We start from the raw sequence: 16,464 nt of genomic DNA, 5'->3' as shown, positions 1-16,464 counted from the left end.
TTATTTAGCTAAGAATTCTGATTGAGTAAAACTCAATAGTTCCCCCTATGGGCTGTTTGTGCTATTACTGATAGATCATGCAAAACATGAGGTACAATGCTTAGTGGACTTAGAAAACAATACAGGATGCATAATAGTTAGTGATAAAATGACCCATGTTAGATTATGATGTACATTTAAATCCATGTTTTAAAAAAGAAATGAAAATTAGTTTGATCTGGCAATTTTTTTCCAGTGAGCTTTCAGATGCCAACGATTCATCAGATGAGGTCTTAAATCCAGAGGTCACCCCACAAAAGAGGAAAAGACCTTTACCAGACGTGTTTTCATCACCTGCCACTATACCAGTTGTCAAATGGAGAGGAAAGCGAAGTAGCCTGAACCGATCCTTTCCAGAATTCAATTTAAACACCTCAGATGATAAGTGGAAAAGTGTAGATGAACCCGATACAGAATCACAACAACCGGTCTTCAGACCCATCCAAAAGCCTGGCCCACAGGTAGTCTGTAGCGCATCCTGCAGACCTTTGCAATATTTCGAATTATTCTTTACTTCCTCGATCCTTCAGACGATTGTAGATAACAGTAACGCTTACGCAGCAAAGATTTATGGAGGTAATAAAAAGAAGTGGTGTGACATTTCTGTGCAGGAATTCAAGTCGTTCCTTGCAATGGTGATCTACATGGGTCTAGTAAAGTGCTGTTCACTATCTGACTACTGGAAAACATCCGACTTGTACAGACTGCCCCTACCTGCCCGAATCATGTCTGCTAGGAGATTTTTGACTATGTCCAGTGCTCTTCATCTCAGTGATCCCAAAGTAGACGAAGAGAATGACCAGAAGAAGGGAACGGATGAATATGACCGTCTGTGTAGGATCAAACCGCTGTATGAGGACATTAGAGAAGCCTGTAAGAGCTCCTTCCAGCCCTTTCAAAACATCTCCATCGATGAGAGAATGGTAGCATCAAAGGCTAGAAATGGACTCAAACAATACATGAAAAACAAACCAACAAAATGGGGCTACAAACTGTATGTACTGGCAGATTCCAGCTCAGGCTACACATGGGACTTCTTTGTTTATGAAGGAAGGACGATTTCAAAGCAAGGAAAGGGGATTGGCTATGAGTCTGTGATGGCACTGGCGGATGAAAAGTTGTTGGGCTCTGGATACAAGCTGTATGTTGACAACTTTTTCACCAGCCCCGCACTCTTCAGGGATCTTCTCAGTAAGAAGATTTATGCTTGCGGGACCCTTCGAGCAAACAGGATCGGTCACTCGAAAACGCCAGCTCCTCCTGGTAACATACGCTGGTTCAGGGACGACAAACTCCTGTTCATCGAGTGGAAAGACAGGAGAGACGTGCTGATGTGCTCCACCTTTCATAAAGTGTTCAGTGGTGACACAGTGAAAAGGAGGGTGAAGGGAAAAACAGGTGGTCGGACTATTGAAGATCTGCCGGTTCCTGCTGCAGTGTTGGACTACAATAAGTTAGTCAAAATTCATTTGGTGGTGTTTACTTCAGTGTTTTTAACTAGCATATGTAAAAATAACCACTTTTCTTTCATTGCAGGCACATGGGTGGAGTCGATCTGTCTGACGCGCTTATCGGATATTACACAGTTCTGCATAAAACCAGAAAGTGGTATCGATCCTTTTTTTACCACTTCGTGGACATTGCTGTTGTAAACGCCTTCATTTTACATCAGCACACAGCCAGGCAGAGGAACCAAAAACCAATGACCCAGAAACAGTTTCGAGAGGCTCTTATCTCAGACCTGGCCCAAACAGGACCTCTATATGACGCTGCACAGGATGATTCTGAAGAATTTCACCTGCCCAAGTACATCAGCGGACACAGCACGGTAGGAAGACGCCAATGCAGAATGTGCACCGCTAAAACTCCAGTCATGTGTGTGATGTGCGACGCCCCATTGTGCTTTGTTCCCACACGTGAATGCTTTATTGACTTTCATGTATCCTACAAACCTCAAAAGCGGCAAGATCAAAAGACAAAGGCAGTGTCGAAAGAAAATAAAAAAATAAAAATAGAGAAAAGCAACATCTAGAAAAACTTTTTTTGCTAGAGAGTAGTAAGGCACAAGGGTTTGTAAATAATGATAACATTTTTATTTTTAGATCAACTCTTTTTAGTACTAATTCAGACACTCAAACACCGGTGTGGATGAAAGCAACGGCAAGTGCAGAGGTGGAGCCACAGGCTTTACACTACTTCATAATTTATGAGTACATAAGCTATTTCAGTATTATTCAATGTATTTGTGTGCATAAGTGACTACTTTTTTGTTAACCTGTGTTTTTAACTAATAAAATTGTCTTGCATATCAATTTTAAGCATGTCTTTTAAGCTTTTCTGGCCATTGCATAATATTACATGACTAATGTTATTTCAAGGGACACCAATTTTTTTAAACATGTGTTTTAAAGTCGAAATGAAATGAATATAGACAACTGTCATTTGTTCTGGTCACTTCTGGTCATATGGTATGGCAGGTGGGTGGAGTCCGGTAAAAGATTGCAGCTATTAGCAACATGACCCAACTTCAAACGATCCAATCAGTTTTCTGATTATTACGAAAATAGTCCCCTGCCATTGAAAGTAACCAAGGGGACCATTTTTGGGCAGTGCGTAATATCCATGGACTGTAAAAAATGGACGTAGTGTCCTAGACGTGACCCATTGGTTTCTGAAGATCGTTTTTGGACCTGTCCCAAATGGCACACTCCAGACTTGTGGTCCTCCTCAGAGTCCACCCTTTGATGACATCATCTTGTGCAGACTTTAGGGACCCTTGATTCGAGTCCACGTGGGTGCACCGTAATATTTTGGGACAGACTCGAGCATCACGCTGGAAATAGGTGGAGAAGTTGCCCGTCAGTGTAAACTCCTCCCTTCCATCGTCTGATTGCTCTTTCACAAAGACACCTGTGTTGGTAAAGTGCGCGAAGAGCCTTCTGCTGTACGGGCTTCGCTGGAGACCACATCAAGGGGCTAAATGAGGCGCTGATGAGCACACTTCAAAGCGACATTTGGGACAGGGGCTTTGAAGCTTAAAGTAGGCTTTGCCTGCCGTCGCCATCTTGGCCGTGCGTTTTGCGCATCACTTGCGGATATCCGAAAATGGGTAAAGAGGTGGGACGTGGGTGAAGCTGAGGTGACTGGTTGCTGAAACCACGCCTGCCTAGCGCGATTCTAGTGACCACAATGGCTGTTTACCCCTCACTCAAGTGGCCATGCGCTTAATTATGCAGAACTTTAAAGCTTACTATAATTTAAATGGATGAGTTACAAAAAAATTCACCCTCCTCACAGTTGTCATGAAGGGCAAACTTAGCTATATAGACTAAAAACTATTTTTGTACCAGGCTGTAAACATATTATTTTTGTACTATAAAGTTGGCCATTTTTAACATGGAGGTCTATGGGAATTGACTCCCTTTTGGAGCCAGCCTCAAGCGGCCCGTCGATGAATTGCAGTTTAAGTTACTTACGTATTGGGTTCATCAGAGAGATCGGAAGGTTGCCCCTTTGTAATACACCTGCTGCAGCCATGTTACATCAGCAAAGTCGTTAATTATTATGCCAGAATAAGAGTATAGTTCCTAGCCATATCTGCATAGAAAATTACAGCTTTTAATTTTCCGTCAGTCTTAGTACACGATATAACTACAGAAGAGTCAAGTTTTAAATAGGAAAAATATCAAAACTTTTTGGTTATTTTTGAGCGTGATGCTAATGGTCCAATCAGATTCAGTGGATTGTGCTAATAAGTGCTAGTGCCAGACCTGGAGATCAGCTGAATGGATTCCAAAACGGTAAGAATAAAGGGGTGGTTTCCCGAACAGGGATTAGCTTAAACCAGGACTAGGCCTTAGTTTAATTAGGAAATATAACTTGTTTGAACAAACATGCCTTACTAAAAACATTACCTGTGTGCAATTTAAGGCAAAACAAAGGGCACTGATATATTTTAAGATATGACAGAGCAAGTTGTTTTTGGTCAAGACAACATTAACATTTAAGTTAGTCTGGGACTAGGCTTAGGCATTGCCTGGGAAACCACCCTTTAAACTTGTAATGCAAAATTGGAACTCATTCCAAACCATGGGGTCTTTTGCCATTTTCAAGAAACTGCTAAAATGCATCTTTTTCGTCAGCACTAACATTAATCGCTTTTATACAAAAATAAACTTTCAAATGTGTCCACATGCTAATACGAAAAACATGCCCACCTGTTACAAATCACTGCTCGATCATTTCTTATAAAGCAGTATTCGTTATAAAAAGTTTTATTAGGCTATAGTGAAAGTACAATTTTGTTTATTCTGCAGATTGATTAACATTTGCATTTTTTAATGATTAAGTGATGGTTCCTACAGTAAAGTGAAAGAAAAAATGATAAACATGTGCTTACTCTGGCTATAGTTATACTGTGCGGTAATGAAAACATGTTTAAATTTCCTAACGGATTCCTCTATCCGTCAAAAGGCTTTAACCGTTTTTTCATCATTATTACGTAGAAAAAAAGTATACTTCTTCCAGTATAGTTTTGAAATAGCCAATAAAGATCACTGATATCAGTGACGTGCAGGTGCAGAATGAAAACAGCCAATCGCAGTCCGATCACAGTGGCGTGTTTCACAAGGGGAGCTTGAGTGATATGGCTCTGGACTGCACGCTGCGCAGAGCGATCGGCCGATGACATCAGAGTAGCGCGAGATGGAATCGTTTCCTATCGCTCTCGCGGTACTGCGATGTCGGACTGCGCAGAGCTTTTATGCAGTCGAACACGCCTATTTATCCCTCTCACGCGGTTTAGTATCTGCAGCTGTTTACATCTGTCGATTTAGTAAGGAGCTGCATTTCGCGATGGATTCGCCTACCACTAACGTTACAACTGAGGAAAACACTCAGGAGATTTTAAACCTGAGCGATGCAGAAGAATACGAGATGATCGAATCTGATGATCTATCTGATCTGGAGAGTGTCGCTTCTAGTGTGGATTTAGAGGAAATGTCCGTCGATCCTCTTCTGGAATTGTGAGTTATATTTTATCAAGATCTTGCATGTGGCTTAACTGTTAGAGAAGTGCCAAAAAATGTACAGGAACAAACCAGACAAGGAAGCATCTGCAAAATGAAGTCTAAATGTTTGCTGAGAATTTTTTTTTTATTTTGTGCTAACGGGGCGTCATGCATCAATGTTTTTAGGAGGCACAGTGCAGAAATCAGAATAGTATTGGCACCAGAAATGGTATTTATGTTTATTCACGTTTTGTTTTGTTCTATGTTATACCATTGGTGTAATTTTAAATGCATAAAAGTAATACAAACCATGAGGGAAAAAAAAAACAATAAATATGACCAAAACGTGATTTGATGGTAATGTAAACGCTACAAAACAATAATGATGTAATCTACACTTTTTTATATTTAATTTTTAAAAAACTTTATTATATAATATTATGCCTATAAAACAGATAAAAGACAAGTAACAGATAGTCAAAGAAATACCGCCTCAGTTTGAATGAGCATAATTTGTGTGGATCAACGTGTGAAGAAGAAAGAAAATAGTTTGTTCTGTCTCATACAGTGAACTTTCAGATGCCAACAATTCTTCAGATAAAGTCTTGAATTCAGAGGTCACCCCACAAAAGAGGAATAGACCTTTACCAGACGTGTTTTCATCACCTGCCACTATACCGGTTGTCAAATGGAGAGGAAAGCGAAATAGCCTGAACCGATCCTTTCCAGATTTCAATTTAAACACCTCGGATGTTAACTGGAAAAGTGTAGATGAACCCGATACTAAACCACAACAACCGGTCTTCAGACCCATCCAAAAGCCTGGCCCACAGGTGGTCTGTAGCGCATCCTGCAGACCTCTGCAATATTTTGAATTGTTCTTTACTTCCTCGATCATTCAGACGATTGTAGATAACAGTAACGCTTACGGACTACAGACGTACGGAAGTGGAAAAGGGTGGCGTAAAATTTCTGTACAGGATTTAAAGTCATTCCTGGCGATGGTGATCTACATGGGTCTGGTAAAATGCTGTTCACATTCTGACTACTGGAAAACATCTGACTTGTACAGACTGCCCTTTCCTGCCCGAATCATGTCTTTCAAGAAATTTATTGCTATATCCAAAACTCTTCATCTCAGTGATCCAAAAGTAGACGCAGAGAACGACCAGAAGAAGGGAACAGATGAATATGACCGTCTGTCTAGGATCAAACCACTGTATGAGGACATTAGAGAAGCCTGCAGGAGCTCCTTCCAGCCTTTTCAAAACATCTCCATCGATGAGAGAATGGTAGCATCAAAGGCTAGAAATGGACTTAAACAATATATGAAAAACAAACCAACGAAATGGGGCTACAAACTGTATGTACTGGCAGATTCCAGCTCTGGCTACACGTGGGACTTCTTTGTTTATGAAGGAAAGACAATTTCAAAGCAAGGAAATGGGATTGGCTATGAGTCTGTGATGGCACTGGCGGATGAAAAGTTGTTGGGCTCTGGATACAAGCTGTATGTTGACAACTTTTTCACCAGCCCCGCACTCTTCAGGGATCTTCTCAGTAAGAAGATTTATGCTTGCGGGACCCTTCGAGCAAACAGGATCGGTCACTCTCAAACCCCAGCTCCTCCTGGTAACATACGCTGGTTCAGGGACGACAAACTCCTGTTCATCGAGTGGAAAGACAGGAGAGACGTGCTGATGTGCTCCACCTTTCATAAAGTGTTCAATGGCAAGACAGTGAAAAGGAGGGTAAAGGGAAAAAACGGTGCTCGGACCATTGAAGATCTGCCGGTTCCTGCTGCAGTGTTGGACTACAATAAGTTAGTAAAAATTAATTCGGTAGTGTCCAGTGTTTTTTTAACTTGCTAATCATGTAATAATAATACATTTATTTTTCATTGCAGGCACATGGGTGGAGTCGATCTGTCTGACGCGCTTATCGGATATTACACAGTTCTGCATAAAACAAAGAAGTGGTACCGTTCCTTTTTTCATCACTTTGTGGACATCGCTGTTGTAAACTCATTTATTTTACATCAGCACGTAGCCAGGCAGAGGAACCACAAACCAATGACCCAGAAGGAGTTTCGGGAGGCTCTCGCCTCAGACCTGGCCCAAACAGAGCCTCAAAATGAACAGGATACATTTCCTGAAGATTTACACCTGCCCAAGTACATCATCGGAAAAGACGGGGAAATTAAAAGGAGAAGATGCAGAATGTGCTCTTTTAAAACTCCAATAATATGTGAGATGTGCAATGTGCCGTTGTGTTTTGTTGTCATGCGTGAATGCTTTTTTTACCACCATAAATCATAAATAAAAGTTGACACAGTTACGTTTACATGCAACCAAATTATCTAAGGAAATTTTGATCGGATTGAAATAAGTGAATTTATCCATCCAATCATCAGGAGAAAATGAAGCATGTAAACGTGTAAATCATTGTTTTGTCTAAATCCCATCCAGAAAATATTGGATTGAATATCGGATTGTATTTGGTTGGACCGATGAATATGGACGCGTATAACCAGAATCACAGATTGAAGATCTAGTGTTAGAACCTCATCAGAAATAGAGAAAAGCAACGTCTAGAAAAATGTAAATAAATAGTTCTAATAGTTTTATAAAAAATATAGTCTATTTTTCTATTGTATTCGTAGATAAAAACAAACTTGCTACTCAGACTAATGCTAGACTAACAGCACTTACGCATTGTTTGCCCTTTTTTTTCTTCTCTATTGTATAGCTTTAGATAAAAGCGTTTGTTAAATAACTGTGTTAAAATGTAACTATTAAATGTATTTGTTTGTCTGAGCAGTTACTTTTTTAAGATGTTAACTATTTTAACCTGTTTTCTTAACTAATAAAATTGTATTTTTGAAGAAAAAACTTGTTTTGAAGTTCGCCTTTTTTGAATTTCTGCCGTTGACGTCACGCAGCCTAAACTCCGCCCTTTTGGCCTTCAATCGTAGAGCGCATGAGCACTATAGCAGATTGGTATCGATAGTGGTTAAACAGTCCTTTTAAAGTCAGTGTAAATGGCTTCACCATTCATTCAGTGATGGGCGATACGGAAAGCATCTAGACAGCAATCTGCCACTAATATAAGCTTTTGTCCTCACAATATACATTTAGAGTACTTGCATTATGTGAATTTGAATTTCCCTTTGGGGATTAATAAAGTTAATCTAATCTAATCTAATCTAATTATGTAAGTACATCAACAATGTTTGCAAATAGCAAATGTGAATCAGACAAGCCGTGTAAACAGATGTGTTATTTTTACACATTGTTTTGTGTTATCCTATTTAACACATTATGTGTCATTTCGTGTTGATTTTGTGTTCAAATAAAAAAGCGACAACACAAGATGTGTTAAAATAGTGTGCTTTCCCAAAAATAACACAGTGATGGGTTGTTTTAACACATTCGTTTTAAGACGATGTAATAATATATGCATGACAAGTTCTTAATCAATATAATACATTGTTATTACTAGTTTGTAAACAAAAATACGTCGGACTGTTCACAGGACTGTTTATACCTTACAAACCTTACGTTGTGGGTTTTATTTTTAATATAGTAATCCTGAAATGACATGAAAGAGTTTAAAATGTGGAAAATAAGGCTGACACACGTTAAAATGCATTATAGGGACCTGTTATATCCATAGAATGGGTCCACAGGGGACCCTCGGTGTATGTAGATAAAAATGTTTCATTCTAAGGTAATAAACACATAACGGATCATTACTAAAGGTCTTTATACACACCTGATAATATAGTTTTGTATATAATTTTGCATTTCTGTCAAGAGATCCTTCTAAAAATTACACACTGCACCTTTAAGATAATAATTACAAAAATACTCCGTATTAATTATCAATAATAGTATTGATAATATCCAGACAATGCAGCGGTTATGCTACGGCCTCACTTTTGTAGTTTTGACTTTTTATTTTTACGTTAAATGTATATGTAACGACTTTATTGTGGTAATGGTGAGTTTATTATTGAAATGTTTTTGTTCCTGTAAACTCTCAAAAAAATTGTTGCCAAGCCAACAATTTTTTATTGGCTTGGCATATACATGGATACATATACTTTATTTTTACACCAGGCCAACCAAAAATGGTTCATTCTTTAATATTACAAAATTGCTCAAAGATGAAACAGCATTTAAAGAGAAAACAAGTTTTTCTTTCAGTTCTTCTCTCTTTTATTGCAAACTCCAAAAAAAAAAGAAAATTGTAGAGAAGTTCAAAAGCAAAACTGCAACAGTCATAATAATAATATTATTGAGTGATATTGTCTGTAAAAATATATTTTTAAAAAAAACTTTAATTCCCTGGTTATCTAAATAAAGAGGTAGCATCTCTCCTGAAGACGAGTGATGAGTTCGGTCATTTGTAAATGCATTGAGAGCTTGTGCAGTGGACACTGATATCCCATCATGCTTTGCGTTTCTGTGTTTTGGTTTTGCTGCCAGTCTTTGCTGCAGTCTTCTTTTTCAGACTCACCTCCACTGGATAATGATCACTGATGTCCAGTGCCTGCAAAACAGATTTATCAATAAAATATTTCTTTAAGTTTATTAAACCCAATTCAATTCCCACAGATTAAAACATACACTCACCATTTCCTCAGAAAGCTTGTAGGCTGTTTGAAAGTTAAACGGTTTGCGGATCCTTTGACGACAGCATCAAACATATCGTCTTTATACACCACAATTCTACAAACAAAGCATACATTTTATTAATATTTCATCCATATATTTATGGCAGTAATTTTAAACTTTGCTTTATTCACTGCTTTACCTGTCGTAGGTGTGGTCATTGGAGAGACTGGCTGTCGTGTCGACATCATCCCCAATCAGCCAATGGAAATCAGGATCAGTGCGGATTCTGATAGCTTTCATCTTTTTCTTGGAGACGTACGCACCGTCGGCATTGAAGTCACCCAGTATCATGACATTCTGTACCAGAGTTTCAATTCAAGTTAGTGTTCAAAGTATCATTTTTCATTTTGTGTCATCATTTTGTGTCATCTACATTAATTATTATTTAAATAAAAAATATTCTTTCTTCTTTTTTTGTATATTGTACAGGACTCACATCTGTCTTCCATTTCTCCTTGACCTGCAGAAACACATCGTACAGTTCATCCAGCTCCTTCTGGGAATCTTTGGGCTTCGTGTGAACAGGAATCAACACCAAATCTTTCAGCACTGCAACACACAAAATGATTCACAAATCAAACCTGAAATACTTACATTATACTTCATACTCTGTGACATGACCTGAAGGTAAGTGATTTTAATTGACTTTTCTTTAAAGGGTACGTTGTTTATGCAAATGCACCATAATCTTGGGTTATCTCACGCTGGATCTAGCCTTAATCAATCTTTACATTATGTAGAATGATTTTAAGTAGAATTTTAAGTCAATCACATTACTTTAGATGGGTTTACACTAGCAGTATCACACATTATAAACTCCTGGATTACCTGTGTGTTTACAGTTGAAACGCAAAATGAAAGGTTCTCGAGAAAATGCGTCTTCATCGCCCTCCTGATTGTCCTCGTATTGGTAAGTGTCAACCAGTTCAGCTTCGTCTTCTCTATTAGATATGAGGGAAACATTAGATACCAGTGGTTATGATTAATGACAATTTATAATATGAATTAAAGGTGCCAAAGAATGCATTGAAATAATATGTAAAATTGTAAAAGGTTTGTGGCTTTATTAAGTGCAAAAATGATCTAGAGATGGATTTAAATGTCCATTTACAACCTTAGGATTTGCCTTTAGAATGAAATGGTCTATTTTTTACCTATATTGTTACCTAAAGGGTCATGAATAATAATGTTTGCTCTGCTCTGATTGGCTGTTTCTCAGAGCAGCTCCTTTCAGTAGCTCTGTGTGTGTGTAAACAGATCTTATATTTGAGCCTCTATAAAACAAATATACCAATTTAAGGAATAATCAATTGTTTGGAGATTGTTAATGGACGTTTCTGAGTCATACGTTTTTGTATGGATCTACCAAACGTAACTGAATCGTCAATAGTAGAACTTTCGCCAAAACGCTAGCATATAGCATTAACTAGCATATAGCGCTAACTCAGCAGTCACAACTTTGTTTTTAGCATTGTAACAACATTGTACTTAATTTAAGGAGTAATTTAATTTTGGGGGCATACATCTCGACTGTAACGTCACAGTTGGTGTTATGTTATAATTGGTCTGTTTTCCAGCAGTCTTTTGCATGCACATGAGTTAGTTTACATTAAAAGGAGGAAACAATCACATTTGAGGCTCGTGAGGTAATATGTCATTACCATATACCATCTATTATTAATCTACACCTAGATAAATACAGTTTTACATTCTACGGCACCTTTAATATGAAAACTACCCAGACAATAGATGAGTCCGGGCCGGATCCGCACCGGAGCTGTTGACTTCATTAAGGATCTGGGTCGGATCCGACCCGGAGTTGTTTGATGTCTGTGTAAAAATAACATTTTTGGCCTATACGCTTAAAGCAGCATACCTGTAGAAACAGACAAACTGCTCTTTATAAAGACTTCGGCCCAGTCTGGAGCTCCCGATTATTCGCTCTGTAACAAAAGCATAGAGTTAGATCAGATCTGAATTCACCACAGTACACTGTTAACCCTGATATTGTCTTTACTTAAACAATCAAACAAACATCACTTAATATTTTCTGTTTTGAAGCCATAGCTTAAAAAAGTGTAGTTGATTAAACTTTTAAGCTTACAAAATCCATTAAACTAAAACGTTCAAGTAAAATGAACTTAAAATTATTAGTTGATGTTGTGAGGAATACGCATAATCCTTTGCGCCTGAATATTTTGATTATTTTCTGCTTTTTCACAGAATAAAAACTGATAAGAACTGTCACTACTTAAATATTTGTTAATAAAATGTCATATAGGTTCAAGCTCTTATTTTATTGATGTTGTTTTGTTGTAAACTATAATTTTGTGAAGTCACCGTTCAGGTGATCAGTGTTTCCGTACATGAACCCTGTTCAGAACATTTTATTGTATTTCTCTCCACAGTACTGACAAAGTTTTGTTTGTGTTTCTGTGGAGAATCACGTTTATTCAATGACTGACTTAAAATCAGTCATCAATTCTGTATTATAATACCATTTATAACATCAAAAGTAATATAAAGTGATAAAAACTAAAGTGATATGCAAGGGGTTTCCTCACAAATTTCTAGTAATGTCAACTAATCTGGGTTAAGAGTGGAGGAATATTGAAAGTCTATTCAACTTAAAATTGTTGTTAAAACAGTTTATATGTTTAAGTAATCACTTCTTAAAGTTTTTAAGTAATCATTACTTAAAGTTTTTAGGGCAACAAGTTTGCTTCATTTTTTTAAGTATATTCAACTTATCCGGGCTTACAGTGTACATATTTCATGAATGCACAGACAATAAAAAGCATGTGTGAAGATTTTACAGACCCTGTGCTGTTAAGCTCCTTCAGAAATTTCTCGATTGCTTTGCCTGTTTTGTCCACCACTTCCAACATTATGATTATATCATAGCGAGAGAAAATCTACAGGGGCAGAACATTGATGTTTGTATAAAAACTGCTTTTGTTTGATTATACAATAGAGATAAGTCAGATTACAGATGTAAAATTCATTCATTACAATGAGCATATATAATACAAAAGGAACCAATTAGGTGTTGTATCTCTGTATGGGACACATTCTAAATTCAACCTCACCTTTATTAGATACTTGACTACGTTTTTGTCCGAGAGCTTTGTCGGACCCAGGCGCTGGATATTAAAAGATGCGATTTTCATGGTGTTAACCTACAAAAGAGTCGACCAAAAAAAAAGTCTGAGCGTCTCGCACTTAAACAAGGTTCAGGATATTGCCACGGCAATATGTTTTCCTGTCTGTCAATACATTTTCCTGCTTTAAATCATATAACAAACAGCCCAAACGGTTTTTCTCACACTAAAGACGACTATGGGCCAGATCCGCACCAGAGCTGCTGACTTCGGCCCAGAGCGGTCTGCTGTTGTTGTCAGATAGGAATCGGCTGTAGTTAGTAAAGAGTTGCATGTCGCGATGGATTCACCTACCACTAACGTTACAACTGAGGAAAACATTCAGGAGATTTTAAACACGAGCGATGCAGAAGAATACGAGATGATCGACTCCGATGATCGATCTGATCTGGAGAGTGTCGCTTCTAGTGTGGATTTAGAGGAAATGTCCGTCGTTCCTCTTCTGGAATGGTGAGTTATTTTACCAAGATCATGCATGTGGCTTAACTAGAGAAGTGCCAAAAAATGTCACAGGGAATTTCAGGAACAAACCAGACAAGAAAGCATCTGCAAAACGAAGTGTTTGCAGAGAAATATAAAGTTTTAATTTTGTGCAAGGGGCGTCATGCATAAATGTTTTTAGGAGGCACAGTGCAGAAATCAGAATAGTATTGGCATCAGAAATGGTATTTATGTTTATTCAAGTTTTCTTTTGTTCTATGTTATACACTTGATGTAATTTTAAATGTTTAGAAGTAATACAAACCATGAGAAAAAACAACAATAAAAATGACCAAAACGTGATTTGATTGTAATGTAAACGCTGCAAAAACAATAATGATGTAATCTACACTTTTTTTATTTAATTTGAATATACATTTTTTTTAAAAACTTTATTGTATAATATTATGCCTATAAAACAGATAGTCAAAGACATACTGCCTCAGTTTGAATGAGCATAACTTGTGTTGATCAATGTGTGAAGAAGAAAGAAAATAGTTTTTTCTGTCTCATACAGTGAACTTTCAGATGCCAACAATTCTTCAGATAAAGTCTTGAATTCAGAGCTCACCCCACAAAAGAGGAAAAGACCTTCTTTACCAGACGTGTTTTCATCACCTACCACTATACCGGTTGTCAAATGGAGAGGAAAGCGAAATAGCCTGAACCGATCCTTTCCAGATTTCAATTTAAACACCTTAGAAGATAAGTGGAAAAGTGTAGATGAACCCGATACTAAACCACAACAACCGGTCTTCAGACCCACCCAAAAGCCTGGCCCACAGGTGGTCTGTAGCGCATCCTGCAGACCTCTGCAATATTTCGAATTGTTCTTTACTTCCTCGATCCTTCAGACGATTGTAGATAACAGTAACGCTTACGGACTACAGATGTACGGAAGTGGAAAAAGGTGGCGTAAAATTTCTGTACAGGATTTAAAGTCATTCCTGGCAGTGGTGATCTACATGGGTCTGGTAAAATGCTGTTCACATTCTGACTACTGGAAAACATCTGACTTGTACAGACTGCCCTTTCCTGCCCGAATCATGTCTTTCAAGAAATTTATTGCTATATCCAAAACTCTTCATCTCAGTGATCCAAAAGTAGACGCAGAGAACGACCAGAAGAAGGGAACGGATGAATATGACCGTCTGTCTAGGATCAAACCGCTGTATGAGGACATTAGAGAAGCCTGCAGGAGCTCCTTCCAGCCTTTTCAAAACATCTCCATCGATGAGAGAATGGTAGCATCAAAGGCTAGAAATGGACTCAAACAATATATGAAAAACAAACCAACGAAATGGGGCTACAAACTGTATGTACTGGCAGATTCCAGCTCTGGCTACACATGGGACTTCTTTGTTTATGAAGGAAGGACGATTTCAAAGCAAGGAAAGGGGATCGGCTATGAGTCTGTGATGGCACTGGCGGATGAAAAGTTGTTGGGCTCTGGATACAAGCTGTATGTTGACAACTTTTTCACCAGCCCCGCACTCTTCAGGGATCTTCTCAGTAAGAAGATTTATGCTTGCGGGACCCTTCGAGCAAACAGGATCGGTCACTCGAAAACGCCAGCTCCTCCTGGTAACATACGCTGGTTCAGGGACGACAAACTCCTGTTCATCGAGTGGAAAGACAGGAGAGACGTGCTGATGTGCTCCACCTTTCATAAAGTGTTCAGTGGTGACACAGTGAAAAGGAGAGTGAAGGGAAAAACAGGTGGTCGGACCATTGAAGATCTGCCGGTTCCTGCTGCAGTGTTGGACTACAATAAGTTAGTAAAAATTAATTTGGTGGTGTCCAGTGTTTTTTAACTTGCTAATGTAATAATAATAAATAAATTTTTCATTGCAGGCACATGGGTGGAGTCGATCTGTCTGACGCGCTTATTGGATATTACACAGTTCTGCATAAAACTAGAAAGTGGTACCGTTCCTTTTTTCATCACTTTGTGGACATCGCTGTTGTAAACTCATTTATTTTACATCAGCACGTAGCCAGGCAGAGGAACCACAAACCAATGAGCCAGAAGGGGTTTCGGGAGGCTCTCGCCTCAGACCTGGCCCAAACAGATCCTCAAAATAAACAGGATTTATTTCCTGAAGATTTACACCTGCCCAAGTACATCATCGGAAAAGACGGGGAAATTAAAAGGAGAAGATGCAGAATGTGCTCTCTTAAAACTCCAATAATATGTGAGATGTGCGATGCGCCGTTGTGTTTTGTTGTCATGCGTGAATGCTTTTTTTACTACCATAAATCATAAATAAAAGTTGACACAGTTACGTTTACATGCAACCAAATTATCTAAGGAAATTTTGATCGGATTGAAATAAGTGAATTTATCCAGTCATCAGAAAATGAAGCATGTCAACGCGCAAATCATTGTTTTTTTACGAAATCCCATCTAAAGATTGGATTGAATATCGGATTGAATACGGTTGGACTGAAGAAAATCGATGCATGTAACCAGAACCACAGATTGAAGATCTAGTGTTAGAACCTCATCAGAAATAGAGAAAAGCAACGTCTAGAAAAATGTAAATAAATAGTTTTAATAGTTTTATAAAAATATATTCTTTTTCTGTTGTATTCGTATATAAAAACAAACTTGATACTCAGACTAATACTAGACTAACAGCATTGTTTGCTTTTTTGTTTATTGTCTTTTTCTTCTCTATTGTATAGCTTTAGATAAAAGCGTCTGTTAAATAACTAAATGTAACTATTAAATGTATTTGTTTGTCTGAGCAGTTACTTTTTTAAGATGTAAACTATTTTAACCTGTTTTCTTAACTAATAAAATTGTATTTTTGAAGAAAAAACTTGTTTTGAAATTCGCCTTTTTTGAATTTCTGCAGTTGACGTCACGCAGCCTAAACTCCGCCCTTTTGGCCTTCAATCGTAGAGCGCATGAGCACTATAGCAGATTGGTATTGATAGTGGTTAAACAGTCCTTTTAAAGGATTTAATATTTTTTACACATTATTTTGTGTTATGCTATTTAACACTATGTGTCATTTCGTGTTGATTTTGTGTTCAAATGAAAAAGCGACAACACAAGATGTGTTAAAAAATTCCAAAAAAAACCCAGAG

At 37.9% G+C, this 16,464-nt stretch overlaps 1 pseudogene; it reads right to left on the bottom strand.

Annotated features, from left to right (window-relative positions):
• Nucleotides 1-9,183: 9,183 nt before the first annotated feature.
• LOC141359248 (deoxyribonuclease gamma-like) lies at nt 9,184-13,295 on the bottom strand (annotated as a pseudogene).
• Nucleotides 13,296-16,464: the final 3,169 nt, after the last annotated feature.

This window comes from Misgurnus anguillicaudatus, chromosome 23, assembly GCF_027580225.2.
Source record: "Misgurnus anguillicaudatus chromosome 23, ASM2758022v2, whole genome shotgun sequence".
NCBI classification, from domain to species: Eukaryota; Metazoa; Chordata; class Actinopteri; order Cypriniformes; family Cobitidae; genus Misgurnus; species Misgurnus anguillicaudatus.
This window is presented reverse-complemented; position numbering and strand designations above follow the sequence as displayed.